The sequence below is a fragment of the Miniopterus schreibersii genome, assembly GCF_964146895.1.
Source record: "Miniopterus schreibersii genome assembly, chromosome: 8".
Lineage (NCBI taxonomy): Eukaryota > Metazoa > Chordata > Mammalia > Chiroptera > Miniopteridae > Miniopterus > Miniopterus schreibersii.
Window position 1 is genome coordinate 54,851,845 of NC_138109.1, and position 12,517 is coordinate 54,864,361.

At 34.7% G+C, this 12,517-nt stretch overlaps 1 protein-coding gene across 1 annotated transcript in view; it reads right to left on the minus strand.

Annotated features, from left to right (window-relative positions):
* COL24A1 (collagen type XXIV alpha 1 chain) overlaps positions 1-12,517 on the minus strand; it is a 250,825-nt gene that overhangs the window by 139,588 nt on the left and 98,720 nt on the right. The gene's annotated exons all lie outside the window — the stretch shown is intronic.

A 12,517-nucleotide genomic window follows, 5' to 3' on the forward strand; every position in this document is an offset into this window, starting at 1 on the left:
TTTATTCCATAGCAAATTGCTTTAAGTATATCAAGCATATAAGAATTCCCTTTGCTTTTCTCTCATGCCTAGTTAGAATGATTTGTACTCCTCAAAAACTCAATATTAAAGATTAATTGTTAGGCAGTTAACACTGGAACACTGCACTTGCAAAGTGCCCTAAAACAGCTTGCTTTGTGAGGTGTTCATGAACAATCCTCAGACCTCTCATCCAGTCTAAGAGAGTGGGAGTCTTATTCAAAAATCATCTACAACTTCAAAAAAAGGCAAACGGTCCATAACAGGTCCTTTCAATGTCACATGGGACTCAGAGCCACCCAAGGATTAGGGGAATGTACTTTGCTAGACTCACTGTTTACTAACCATACAGTAACTTGTAGATTTCTGCTAAGTAGAGACATAAATAACTACTGTCTGATGAGAAAAATAACCCCAAAGGTTATGGATTAATATACAGGGCTTTGATTAGTTTTGTATCTAACTCAACTACCTTATTCTAGCACTCGCATATATGTCTATAAATACTTATCTCTTCAAGTGTTCTTTGAATTCATCTTAACTTCTTACTAGTACCATCATTAATTAATGAGTTGAATATAATTTCTGACCCATGTTTACTTTATATTTGCCTGAGAATCATAATTTTACCTTTCTGGAAATGATACTTCAGTAGTCTAAAATAGTTGGCTCAAGAAACAGAGATGTACTATAATGTTAAATAAACTGTGCAGGGAAAAGGCCTAGAATGTTACTCTAAATGATTAGATTAATATTCTTGCTGAAATAATGAATTAGATTGTTATTCATCATGACTAGTTTCAATAATGATAATAAATGACTATAATTTTACTTGTATTAATTTTGTCACAGATAAAACTGTTTCAGTTTCCTGTGGACATAGACAAAGAAATAAAAAGTAATACAAATTCAAGAACCAGCATCTTTAAAAGAAGGCTGAAATTAAACATGAATGTCAGCTAGAAAATGTAGTTCAGTGGAGGGGTAAATATGAAGGTAATAACAATTCCCACAAGTAAAAGAGAGATTAGCAAGGTTGATTCTGAAATACTCTTCTTGGAAGGAAAATCAAGAGAAAGGGTACTGACTCATCCACTCTGGATTAGGACAGAAATGCCTTGACTCCAATTTAAAACCTGGATTCTGTAAAAAAAAAGTATTACTTGGGAACATTTCTGGCAGAAAAAAGGCAGTGGTAACAGAAAGACTGGTCACAGAATCAAATTTCTGGAAGTTTTGGAACAGAATATGTTTAATACAGACTTACTGACTGCTTTTCTAATTAAAGGAAATCAGGTTCACTTATGCCTTCTCTGCCTTAAATAATTCTTTCTTCACTTGGAAGTCTTATATTTTAATTAAATAAATGATTGAATAATATTTTCCTTGGAAATCTTTCTTTGATCCCCATATCTTGAGTCATGTCCCTTCTAAGAACTCTCACATCATCCTTGGTACTACAGTGCCACTTAATGTCATGTTTTGGCTTGTTTTGTTTTCCACATCAGATTGTAAACTCCTTGAGGACATTTTTATGTTTTATTAACAATCATATTCCCCATAACCAGTTCAACACCTGGCACAGGGTAGGTGCTAAATAAAAGATTCTTGTCGTTGTTGAATAACTGACTTGTTTCTTCTGAAAAGAAAAAAGACAACATGTTGGTGGCTGCTTTGAGCCTTTAGGCACTGGTGTACAACCACTGGTTCAGAGCATCCCCATGGATAAATGAGTAATTTCTGTCCAACCTTCAGAGGAGCCCAGCACATCCTGTCCTACCAGAAAACAAGAAAGCTATCTAGAGCCCTATTAAAAGAACTCTGGGAGCTTGGAGAGGATCCCACTGGCCAGATATGAAACAATATGAACTTCAATAAGGATAACAACTGCAATGGATTAAAACATGTCAAATATGTTCAAATTCATAAGTTCAAAATGACAGACAAGAAGAAAACTGTATGTGCAGAGGATGCAAGGGAGCCAACTCATTATTTTGAAACCTGGTAAACAAAAGTAAAGAATCAAGCATTTATTCCACCTTTCCTCTATATATTGTACCACTACGAATCAAATAGATGAAGGAATGCATTCCAACCAATGAATAAAAAAGACATGATAGAGCAAGAATGTCTCCATGTTGCAATCACCTAAATGATCTAATGGATCTACGCAGTTTAGTAACCAACTAATACTAACATCACACACAAAAAGAGATAACTAGACATTAAGTGCTTCCTGATGAAAGAACACATACCACCTATAGTCTTGCCAAAACCAAACAAACAAAACTGAATATGGCCAGGACTCTGTACATGGCTATCAATTTGAGGAAATACAGAGGACCAAGAAACGTGTAACTATACCATAAGACTATAATCAGCAAAATCCAGGCTGTGGGAAACTCTACAGGTTAAATGACTGAAGATCTTCAACAACTAAATTATAAGGGGGAAAAGGGAAATGGAAAGAGACTGTGTAGATTAAAAGACACAGCAATAAGATAAACCTAAACTGTAGTTTCAAAAGATGCACACTTGAGTGATAAATCATAAAAGAAAAAAGAGGAACTGCTTACTTTTGGGAGGAGAGAGAGGCTTGTGGGTATGTTGGGATCTATAAATACCTCTGGCAGTTCAATTCCTGACCTGCGTGGTAGTTACAAGAGTGTTTTCTTATAAATGTTTGTGATATACATTTATTTTATATAGTTTTCTGTATCTATGTTTTATATTTAAATAAAACAGTAAGAAAAAAGTTATGGAAGTGACTTGCACATAAACACTGAATATTTAGTATATATACGCATTAATATCTGCTCTTTTTTAAACATTAAAAGAATAGTGATGGAATATTAAAAAAACAAAGTATCAAAGACCAGGGGGACTAGGAGACAAAAGATGTCAACAAATATGATCTTATGTTATAATGATGTAAGCTGACTGTTTTAAAATTAGAACTTAATTTAAAAGTTCAGAAAACATCAGCACAGTTATTAAAAGGAGAAAAAACAATCTCTAAAACTTGGCCAGAAAACAATTTTATAATTTGAAAATTTCATACCCAGGTTACTGCCAAGTAGAGATCTTGTCTTTCAAATACAAAAATTAGAGTTAACTGGGTCCAATGAACTTTAATAATAACATATGTCTATAAAAAGATTTTTTTAACTCTCAAATTTACTGTTTAAAATGTAAATCAAATGACAGGACATGGCCATGCTTGCCAAGTAGCAATATTTCAGAGACCTTACAGACTGAAAGATAAAAAATGTATCATTCAGAGTCTAAAATTTGATTTAAAAATTATGTTGGCATGAAACCATACAGGAAAAAATTAAAAATGAAAATCTCATAAGGATACTATAATTTATTTTAATTTAAAATAACTTGGAAACACTGAAAAGTCAAAACGGTTTCTCCTTCAATGTGCTTCACTATCTGCTAAGTCATCACATCACAACGGAAAGTATAACACCTAAGTGAGAAAAAGAAAGAGCAGCCTGATTTCAGGTGCCTTTTAAAAATTTCAGATATAATTGACATATAACATTGTACTGCCTTCAGGTGTAAAACATATTGATTCAATATATGTATATATAGTGAAATAATCACCACAGCAATTCTAGTTAACATCCACCACCACAAATGTTATAATTTTTTTTATAAGAACTTTTAAGATCTACTCTCTTAGCAACTTACAAATACACAGTACAGTAGTATTTACTATGCCATAATGCTGTACATTACATCTTCATAACTTACTTACTTTATTTTTCATCTTCTGTCACTATACATTTGGCCCTCTTTACATTTACTACCCGTAACTGGAAGTTTGTACTTTGTTACCACCTTTACGTATTTCGACCCTGTCCCCCTACCTCTGGCAACCACTAACCTGTTCTGTATTGTTTTATAGCAGGCATAAAACAACATTAATCTTGTTGGAAATCTGCATCAGTGCCCTTGGGTGAGCAGGTGCATCGTCAATGAGCAGTAATATTTTGAAAAAAATCTTTTTTCTGAGCAGTAGGTCTCAATAGTGAGCTTAAAAATATTCAGTAAGCCATGCTGTAAACAGATGTGCTGTCCTCCAGGCTTTGTTGTTCCATTTATAAAGCACCGGCAGGGTAGATTTAGCATAATTCTTAAGGGCCCTAGGATTTCTGGAATGGTAAATGAGCACTGGATTTAATTTAAAATCACCAGCTGCATTAGCCCCTAACAAGAGAGTCAGCCTCTCCTTTGAAACTTTGAAGCCAGGCATTGACTTCTCTTCAGCTGGCATCTTGATGGCAACTTCTTCCAATATAAGGCTGTTCCATCTACATTGAAAATCTGTTGCTTAATATAGCCACCCTCATTAATTATTTTAGCTAGATCTTCTGGATAATTTGCTATGGCTTCTACATCAACACTTACCGCTTCACATTGCACTTTTATGTTATGGAGACGGCTTCTTTCCTTAACCTCATAACCAACCTCTGCTAGCTTCAAACTTTTCTTCAGCAGCTTCATCACCTCTCTCAGGCTTCAGAGAATTGAAGAGAGTTAATTAAGCCTTGCTCTGGATTAGGCTTTGGCTTAAGGGAATGTTGTGGCTGGTTTGGTCTTCTACCCAGACCATTAAAACTTTCTCCGTATCAACAATAAGGCTGTTTCACTTATCATTCATGTGTTCACTGGAGTAGCACTTTTCATTCCCTTCAAGAACTTTTCCTTTGTATTCACAACTTGGCTAGCTGTTTGGTGTAAGAGGCCTACATTTTTTTATCTATCTCATCTTTCAACATGCCTTCCTCAATAACCTTAATCATTTCTAGCTTTTGACTTAAAGTGAGAGATGTGCGACTCTTCCTTTTACTTGAACACTTAGAGGCCATTGTAGTGTTATTAATTTGCTTATTTCAATATTGTTGTATCTCAAGGAATAGAGAGGCCTGAGGAGAGGGAAAGAGACTGGAGAATGGCCAGTCAGTGGAGCAGTCAGAACACACACAACATTTATCAATTAAGTTCTTACATGGGTGCAGTTTGTGGTGCACCAGAACAGTTACAATAGTAATATGAAAAATTATTGATCACAGACCACAGTAACAGATATACTAATGAAAAAGTTTGAAATGTTGCAAGAATTAACAAAATGTGACACAGACACAAAAAGTGAGCAAATGCTGTTAGAAAAACTGGTGCCCATAGACTGTTCTGTCCAGGGTTGACACAAAACTTCAATTTGTAAGAAACACTGTATCTGCGAAAAGCAATAAGGTGAGGCACATAAAATGAGGTTTGCCTGTATGGCATAAAATAAGGGGTCCAGTTTCACTTTTTTGCATGTATCTGTCCAGTTTTACCAACAACATTTATTGTAGGGACTATCTTCCCCCCAATTGTTTATCCTTGGTTTCTTTATCTTAGATTAATTGACTATATATAGGTGCGTTTATTTCTGGGTTTTCTATTCAGTTCCATTGGTCGATGTGTCTGTTTTTATGCTGATACCATACTGTTTGAATACTGTATCTTTGTAATATAGTTTCAAACCAGGAAGCATGATGCCTCTAGCTTTCTTCTTCTTTCTCAAGATTGCTCTGGCTATTTGGAGTCATTTTTGGTTCCATACAAATTTTAGAATTGTTTGTTCCATTTCTGTGAAAAATGCCATTGGGATTTTGATAGGAATTATCTTAAATCTGTAGACTGCTTTGGGTAGTATGGGCATTTTGACAATATTAATTCTTCTAAACCATAAGCATGGAATATCTTTTCATTTATAAGTGTCTTCTTCAATTTTTCCCATTAATGTCATAGATTTCAGTGTATACGTCTTTCACCTCCTTGGCTAAATTTATTCCTAGGCATTGTCTTCTTTTTGATGTAATTGTAAATGGGATTGTTTTCTTAATTTTTCATTCTGACAGTGTGTTAATAGTGTTTGGAAACACAAATGATCTTTGTATAGTTATTTTGTATCCTGCATTTGGTGCCTTCTTAACAGAAATAATCTAATCATCAATTTTTATCAAGTAGAAACCTAAAGAAGCTTGAAAAATAATAAGTAAAAATGTGTCTTCTATTTTTGGACCCCTCACATCTGTTTACTGCACAAAGAAGTGTGACTCAGCATTCTCTCCAGTAAAAACAATGCTTTATTATGCTCTAATTGCTAAAGGCTGCAGACTACTTCACACACATTTTTAAAAGCAAAACCTGGGAACCAAAGGCACTAGCAGATTCCATTAGTTTCCTGGGATCTTATAAAAGTAAAATATTGTTATTCTTATTCTGGCAGTAGTCATAAGTTTGGAAGCTAGAATGTCCTAATAAAGTAAGTATATGATGCTCTATGGCAAGTCTCTGTTTTCTATTGAGATTTATAGTCCTTTTGGTGTAAAAAAAAAAAAAAAAAAAAGGTTCAAATGGATAAGCAATCCACAAAATAAATAAATCCAATGGATAAAGTAACAATAGTGTATCAGTAAATTGAAAACAACATGAATGTGGCAACCTGGACCAATCTCAAATGCATTATGCTAAGTAAAAGAACTCACATTATAAAGGATTACACACTATGTAAATTCATTTATACAAAAACTTTCAGAAATGCAAATTAGTCTATTGTGACAAAAAGCAGATCAGTGGTAGCCTGAAAAGGGTGGGGGCAGGAAGAACAGAAGGGAGAAAATACAAAAGATGAAAAAGACACCGCTGAGTCTGACAGATATGTTCACTATCTTGATCTTGGTGATGAGTTATACATACATGAACAATTATAAAATTACACAATTTAAATAAATTCATCTTATTATTTTATGATATAACTACCTCAGAATGTCAATTATAGCTGAATAAGCTGTAAAAAAAAGGTAACTGGTATCGGGTGTTTCAGGTAATCATTTATTTTTTGGTAGGCAACAGTTTGTAACAATTTAAAGACCTTTACAGAAAAAATAAAAGTTACTCATTGAATTTTCCCCCAGATAAAATCAGCAAAGTTCAGATTTTGAATTGTTTTGGAGGTAACAGTATGTTCAGTTATAATAATATGTTGAAAATAAATATTTTGAGAAATTTAAACGTTCCTAATATTTTATAAGATAGCTTTAAAATACTCAGTTGTTATAGATAAGAGTGGCATTTAGGCCATTTAACTTTCATGAAAATTTTCAAATTTTCATTGATTTTTATATCCATCATGCTTTAAATATACAAGAACTAGCCCAGCTGGTGTGGCTCAGTGGTTGAGCACGGACCTATGAACCAGGAGGTCACGATTCTATTCCCCATCAGGACACATGCCCAGGTTTTGGGCTGGATCCCCAGTAGGGAGCATGTAGGAGGCAATTGATTAATGACTCTCATTATTGATGTTTCTCTCTTTCTCCCTTCCTCTCTCTGAAATCAATAAAAACATATTGAAGAAAAAAACATATATATATGTATATATATATAAAACTCAATATGGTTTGCCTTAAATTTATCTTCTTAGTAGTTTATAAGTGTGAACAACGTAGATATGAATATATTCTTTACAAAAATAGTCATATTAAAAAAAGATAAAATTAATAAATCATTTAAAATAGGGCAACATATAAATTATGAATTCCTAGAGGGCAAAGTTACACAAAGCTTAGTCTGGTGCTGGACATACAGCACATTCAATAAATATTTGATGGCCTGAATTGACAAACAAGGTAAAAACAAATTGTATGAACAATTTTATTTTCAATTATGCAGTTTCAAAAGTTATCCTCTGTCCGAGAAACCAAACCCCTCCCCAAAAAAAAGCCCAAAGTCAACTAGCATAGCTTCTATATATAGGACTGAAATTTCACATATGCAAACAAGAAAGAATGTACCCAGAGGGAGAGAGGATCTGTAAGGGGAGAATTCGCTACAGATCCAAAAAAAAAAAAAATCATATGAGTCTGTTCTTTAGCATTTGTGAAAGTACATACCATGTCAGTAATAAGGTAAGTCCAAGTAGGAAAGTAATAAAGAAAAGATTACAATTACCTTTTCTGAGTGAGAATAATCCATCCAAAAGTTAAGGCCAACGTTTTTTTAAGGGTAAAAGTAATAAATTCGCTTTCCCAGTAAACTATAGAAATGAAACTTTAACACAAGGCAGCATGCAACTGCAAATCAAGGAACTGTTCTATATTCTGAGAAAACCATGAACAGAAAATGTGAGCTTCTGGAAAAATAAATGCAAAATAAAGAATTCATCCAGGTATCTGGCTCTCTTCTCTTTTGCTGTTTTAGATGTAAAACGCCACAAAAAAAAGATTATTGTTGAAAATCTTTGCAAATGATTTTTGCTATTCATGTGTTTTCCCTTTTGTAATTCTATATATTTGAGCAGTAAATATAGCACAGCTGAATTCATTTATGTGTTGCATCCTAAACACTCAGCAGAGAAAATCGACAACAGAAAAGACAATAAAATCCCGTATGACACAAGCATATACCCTTTGTACTAAATAAGACTTTGTTTAAATAGCATTCACACACAGTATGTTTGAAGTCACTCTTAGAAGAACCTACAAAGTCAATTGCAAATTCCACTGTTATTTTCCTAAAATTTACACAAAGCTACATTAAATTTATAATTTTTAAATAAACTATTTTGACCACTATTTGATACTTAGGTTCGGATGAGCTATGGCAACAAAAAGCAGATCAGGAGTAGACAGGGGAAGGGAGGAACATCAGGGACAGGAAAGGAAGATTACAAAGAAGTTTTGTGGTTTGATGGATGTTCACTATTTTGATTTTGCTGATGGTTTCAGGAGTTATCCACATATCAAAAATTATCAAATTGTATAAATATATGCAGTTTTTATATGTAAATTACAGCACAATACAACTATAAAACAAATAGGTAATCGGTGTTGGGCGTTTTTGATAATCACTTGCTTTTTGGTAGACAACAGTTAGCAACCATTGGAAGATCCTTAAAAAACTTGTCCCCAGATAAACATCAGTGAAGCTCAGATTTCAAATTGTTTTGGAGGTAATAGCATAACTATAATTGGACACTTACCTTTGCATAAGTATCATTTTAATTACTCAGTGTCTATATATTTGACTCATTTCAAATTCTTATGAGTGTCTTAATTAAGAGTATCAATTCACTCATTCGACATGTAGTTACTAAGTGTCAGGCATTGTTCTTGGCACTGAACATGTACACTAGAGAACAAAAATATTCCCTAGCTTCATAAAATGTATACTCTGGAGACTATCTCAGATTCTCCCCGTTTCAGTGTGTGTGTGTTCGTGCCAGGAAGCGGGGAGTTAGGTGATTAAAAAAGGCTGACTTATATTGTTACAAGGAAAGGGCATGTATCAACAGCCTACTGTTGTTTTAAATGCACAGCTATGGGTCTGGGCCACTCTGTGTTGTATCCCATTCTTTCTTTTTCCAAATGAAATGACTATTGTGGCAATCTTGTTTTCTTTCTAAAATTATATACTGGTTGGTTGTGGACCTCCATCTAGGCCTCACTGAGAACAAGGCGCCTTACTCCAAGAAGCGAGCCGTGGAGCTGTTGGCAATGATGGACTAATACTTGGGCTATCCTTTGCTGGAGAGGTCTTTTCAAGTGTGTGGGTGACTGCAGTATATCACCGGAGGCATTTAAGAAACCGTGTAAGTGGGAAGAAGGGTAAATTGTAGATACTAGGTGCCAAAGATGTGACTTGTAGAGGGCATTTTTGTTGTTGTCAGTCCTCATTGGAGGCTTTTTTTTCCATTGATTTTTAGAGAGGGTGGAAAGGAGGGAGGAAGGGGAAGGGGGAAAGAGAGAGAGAAATATTGATGTGAGAGAGACACATTGATTGGTTGCCTCCAGCACGAGCCCCGACTGGGGCCGGTATAGAACCTGCAACCCAGGTACATGCCCTTGACCGGGAATCAAACCTGTGACCTTTAGGTGCCCTGGAGCAACACTGGTGAGGGCTATGGAGGGCATTTTTTAAAACAATCAGCTTACCGCCTCTTTTTCATAATACAAGAATTACGTTATTAGGCCTGACTACTGAGCTTCTGAATACTCTGCCTCTGACAATGCTTGGAATCAAAGGTCTTACGCAATTTGGCCCCAACCTAGTTTTACAACCTTATCTGTCAGTCCATACCAACACAAAGAATCTGTATCAACAGTCAGTTTTATTGCTGTTTTGTAAATCCAACATGCATATTACCTAGATGTTCAGGCTTTGCTCATATGATTTACCCTGCCTGAAACGCCCTCCCCCTTTCGTGCCATTTATTCATCAACAATCTAATTCAAGACCCATCTTTTCCATCCAGCCTTCCCTAATTCTTCTACCTCATGCTACTTTCTCTATTAACACCAAAGTATAATTACTTATTTAACTCTCACATAATGCCTTTACCAGTGTCTAGTATATGTATATGCCTTGTTTTACCCAACTAGACTATAAATTTCGTCAAGCTGTGGATAATACATTTTTGTATATATCCTACAGTGTTTACTAGGTACAGTTTTGCACACAATAGGAACTCAAGAAATAAATTTTTATTGACTGATTTAATCAGGCGTCTTCTTTCAGAACCACTCCTTGAATAACAACTAAAAATACCAAGTTACTCAACCAAACCCAAGTGACAAAAGATAAAAAATAATAAGTTTAAGTGAACGGAATCCATCATGCCGAGACCTACTCAACTCATGCAGTTGGCTGGCTTATTCTGTTAAGTCAACTGAGATGCTAAAATGGCCATTTAGAAGCACCCCTTTGCTTGATGTGAGCAGACTCTCCAAATGAACTTTGGTCTTTGTCTCTAATGAGGACCACCCTGGTGGAAAACAGGACCCACTGCTTGGCCACTTCTGATATCTCAGTGATTACTCTTCTCAGCTCATTTTTGTATTAAACAACTGGCCCCATTTATGAAGAACATCATCCAAAATTCAACTATTTGACAATCTCTGTAGCAAAGGGAGGTTAACAGCTGAATCAACATTCTAACTATCCTGCAACCACATTCGAAGGTGGTTTGTTGCCAGCATTGGGAGAAAGCATGGTGTTAGTATTCAAAACTGATACTACTATGCTTAAAGAAATAGAAAAGATTCCTGTATGGCATTTTCCGTACATTCTTATTAAGAAATAATCAGTATAAAAAAATTTAATGTTATGTTTTAAAACAGTTGATGTTTTATCTTGGGATACTTCTAATATTTTAATTCTGTGAAGTGCTAAATGCATAGATATATTTACAGCAAATTCATAATCTGCCTAGAATAAGTAAAACATTAAGAAGCAAGAAAAAAACCTTTGAAATGGTTCAAAGTGATATTTGTTAAGATGATCTTTAATGATAAGATTTTCTTCGATGCCGAAGGCAAGTAATACAGCATTTACAACAAAAACTTGAGCTCTTTACTTTCACCAACTTTTAAGAAGATCTGAGCTTTCAAACTAAAAGGCACTAGCAGGATACACTGGCCAGTTTCGTCCCCTCCTGTTGACAGTGTAGATGGCCACTTGTAGGGTGTGATTACTCTGAGGAGTACCAGTTTCAAACCACTCACAAATTTTTCCCTGCTCACTAAATGACAGCCAAAATTCTATAAATTCAAGGCTTATTGCATTAGTTCCAGCTTTATATTTAGTGTTGAAGTGTAAATATCCTTGAAATGGTACTATATTGCAGTTAGCTGTTAACCATTTACTGCTTGGATTGAGATATATTTATCTGGTCTTTCTCTAAAAACAGGCTTTGATGGGAAGAAAAAGAGACACATGTTATTTCAGATAGACAAGAACTCATGCTCAAGAGGGAAAGAATACAGAATGAGGAGACCAAGGGGAATAATTTCTTTGGTTATTTTAGAATTTTCTCTGAGGACTACACTGATTCTAGACTTCTAAAAATGACCTGATTTTTAATATTTTATTTTCTCAAACCTAATTAATCTTGATATCTGTGGAAAAGTCAGAGAGTGGAGACTTTGACATAGTCTGAATTGAATATTGATTTTTTAAATATAAGCTCCTTTAAGTCAGGATCTAATATAATTCATCTCAGCATTTTTTAGTGATTAATATATAATAGGTATCTCAAAAAATCTGTAACAAATAACTAGAATTGGGTTGTCAAATGAGGAATCCAAAAGGCAAGGATACTCCTATAGTCAGGTTCCGAGTATCAGTCAATCATTCACATTTACATAACTGCCAATAATAATGTTTGTGGACAGAATGTTAGAGATTAGTACCACCCTTAAAGATCTAAAATATGTACAGGTGGTGGTCTCTGCAAGAGCACTGGTTTATTCACAAGATTGCCCCCTACAGAAATCAGCTGTAATATATCTTGTAATCAGAAAGTGCGACACCTCCAACTTTGTTCTTCTTTCTCAGGATTGCTTTGGCTATAGATCAAATAATCTATAATTTTTGACAAGGGCACCAAGAACACACAATGGGGAAAGGATAGTCTGTTCAATAAACAGTGTTAGGAAAA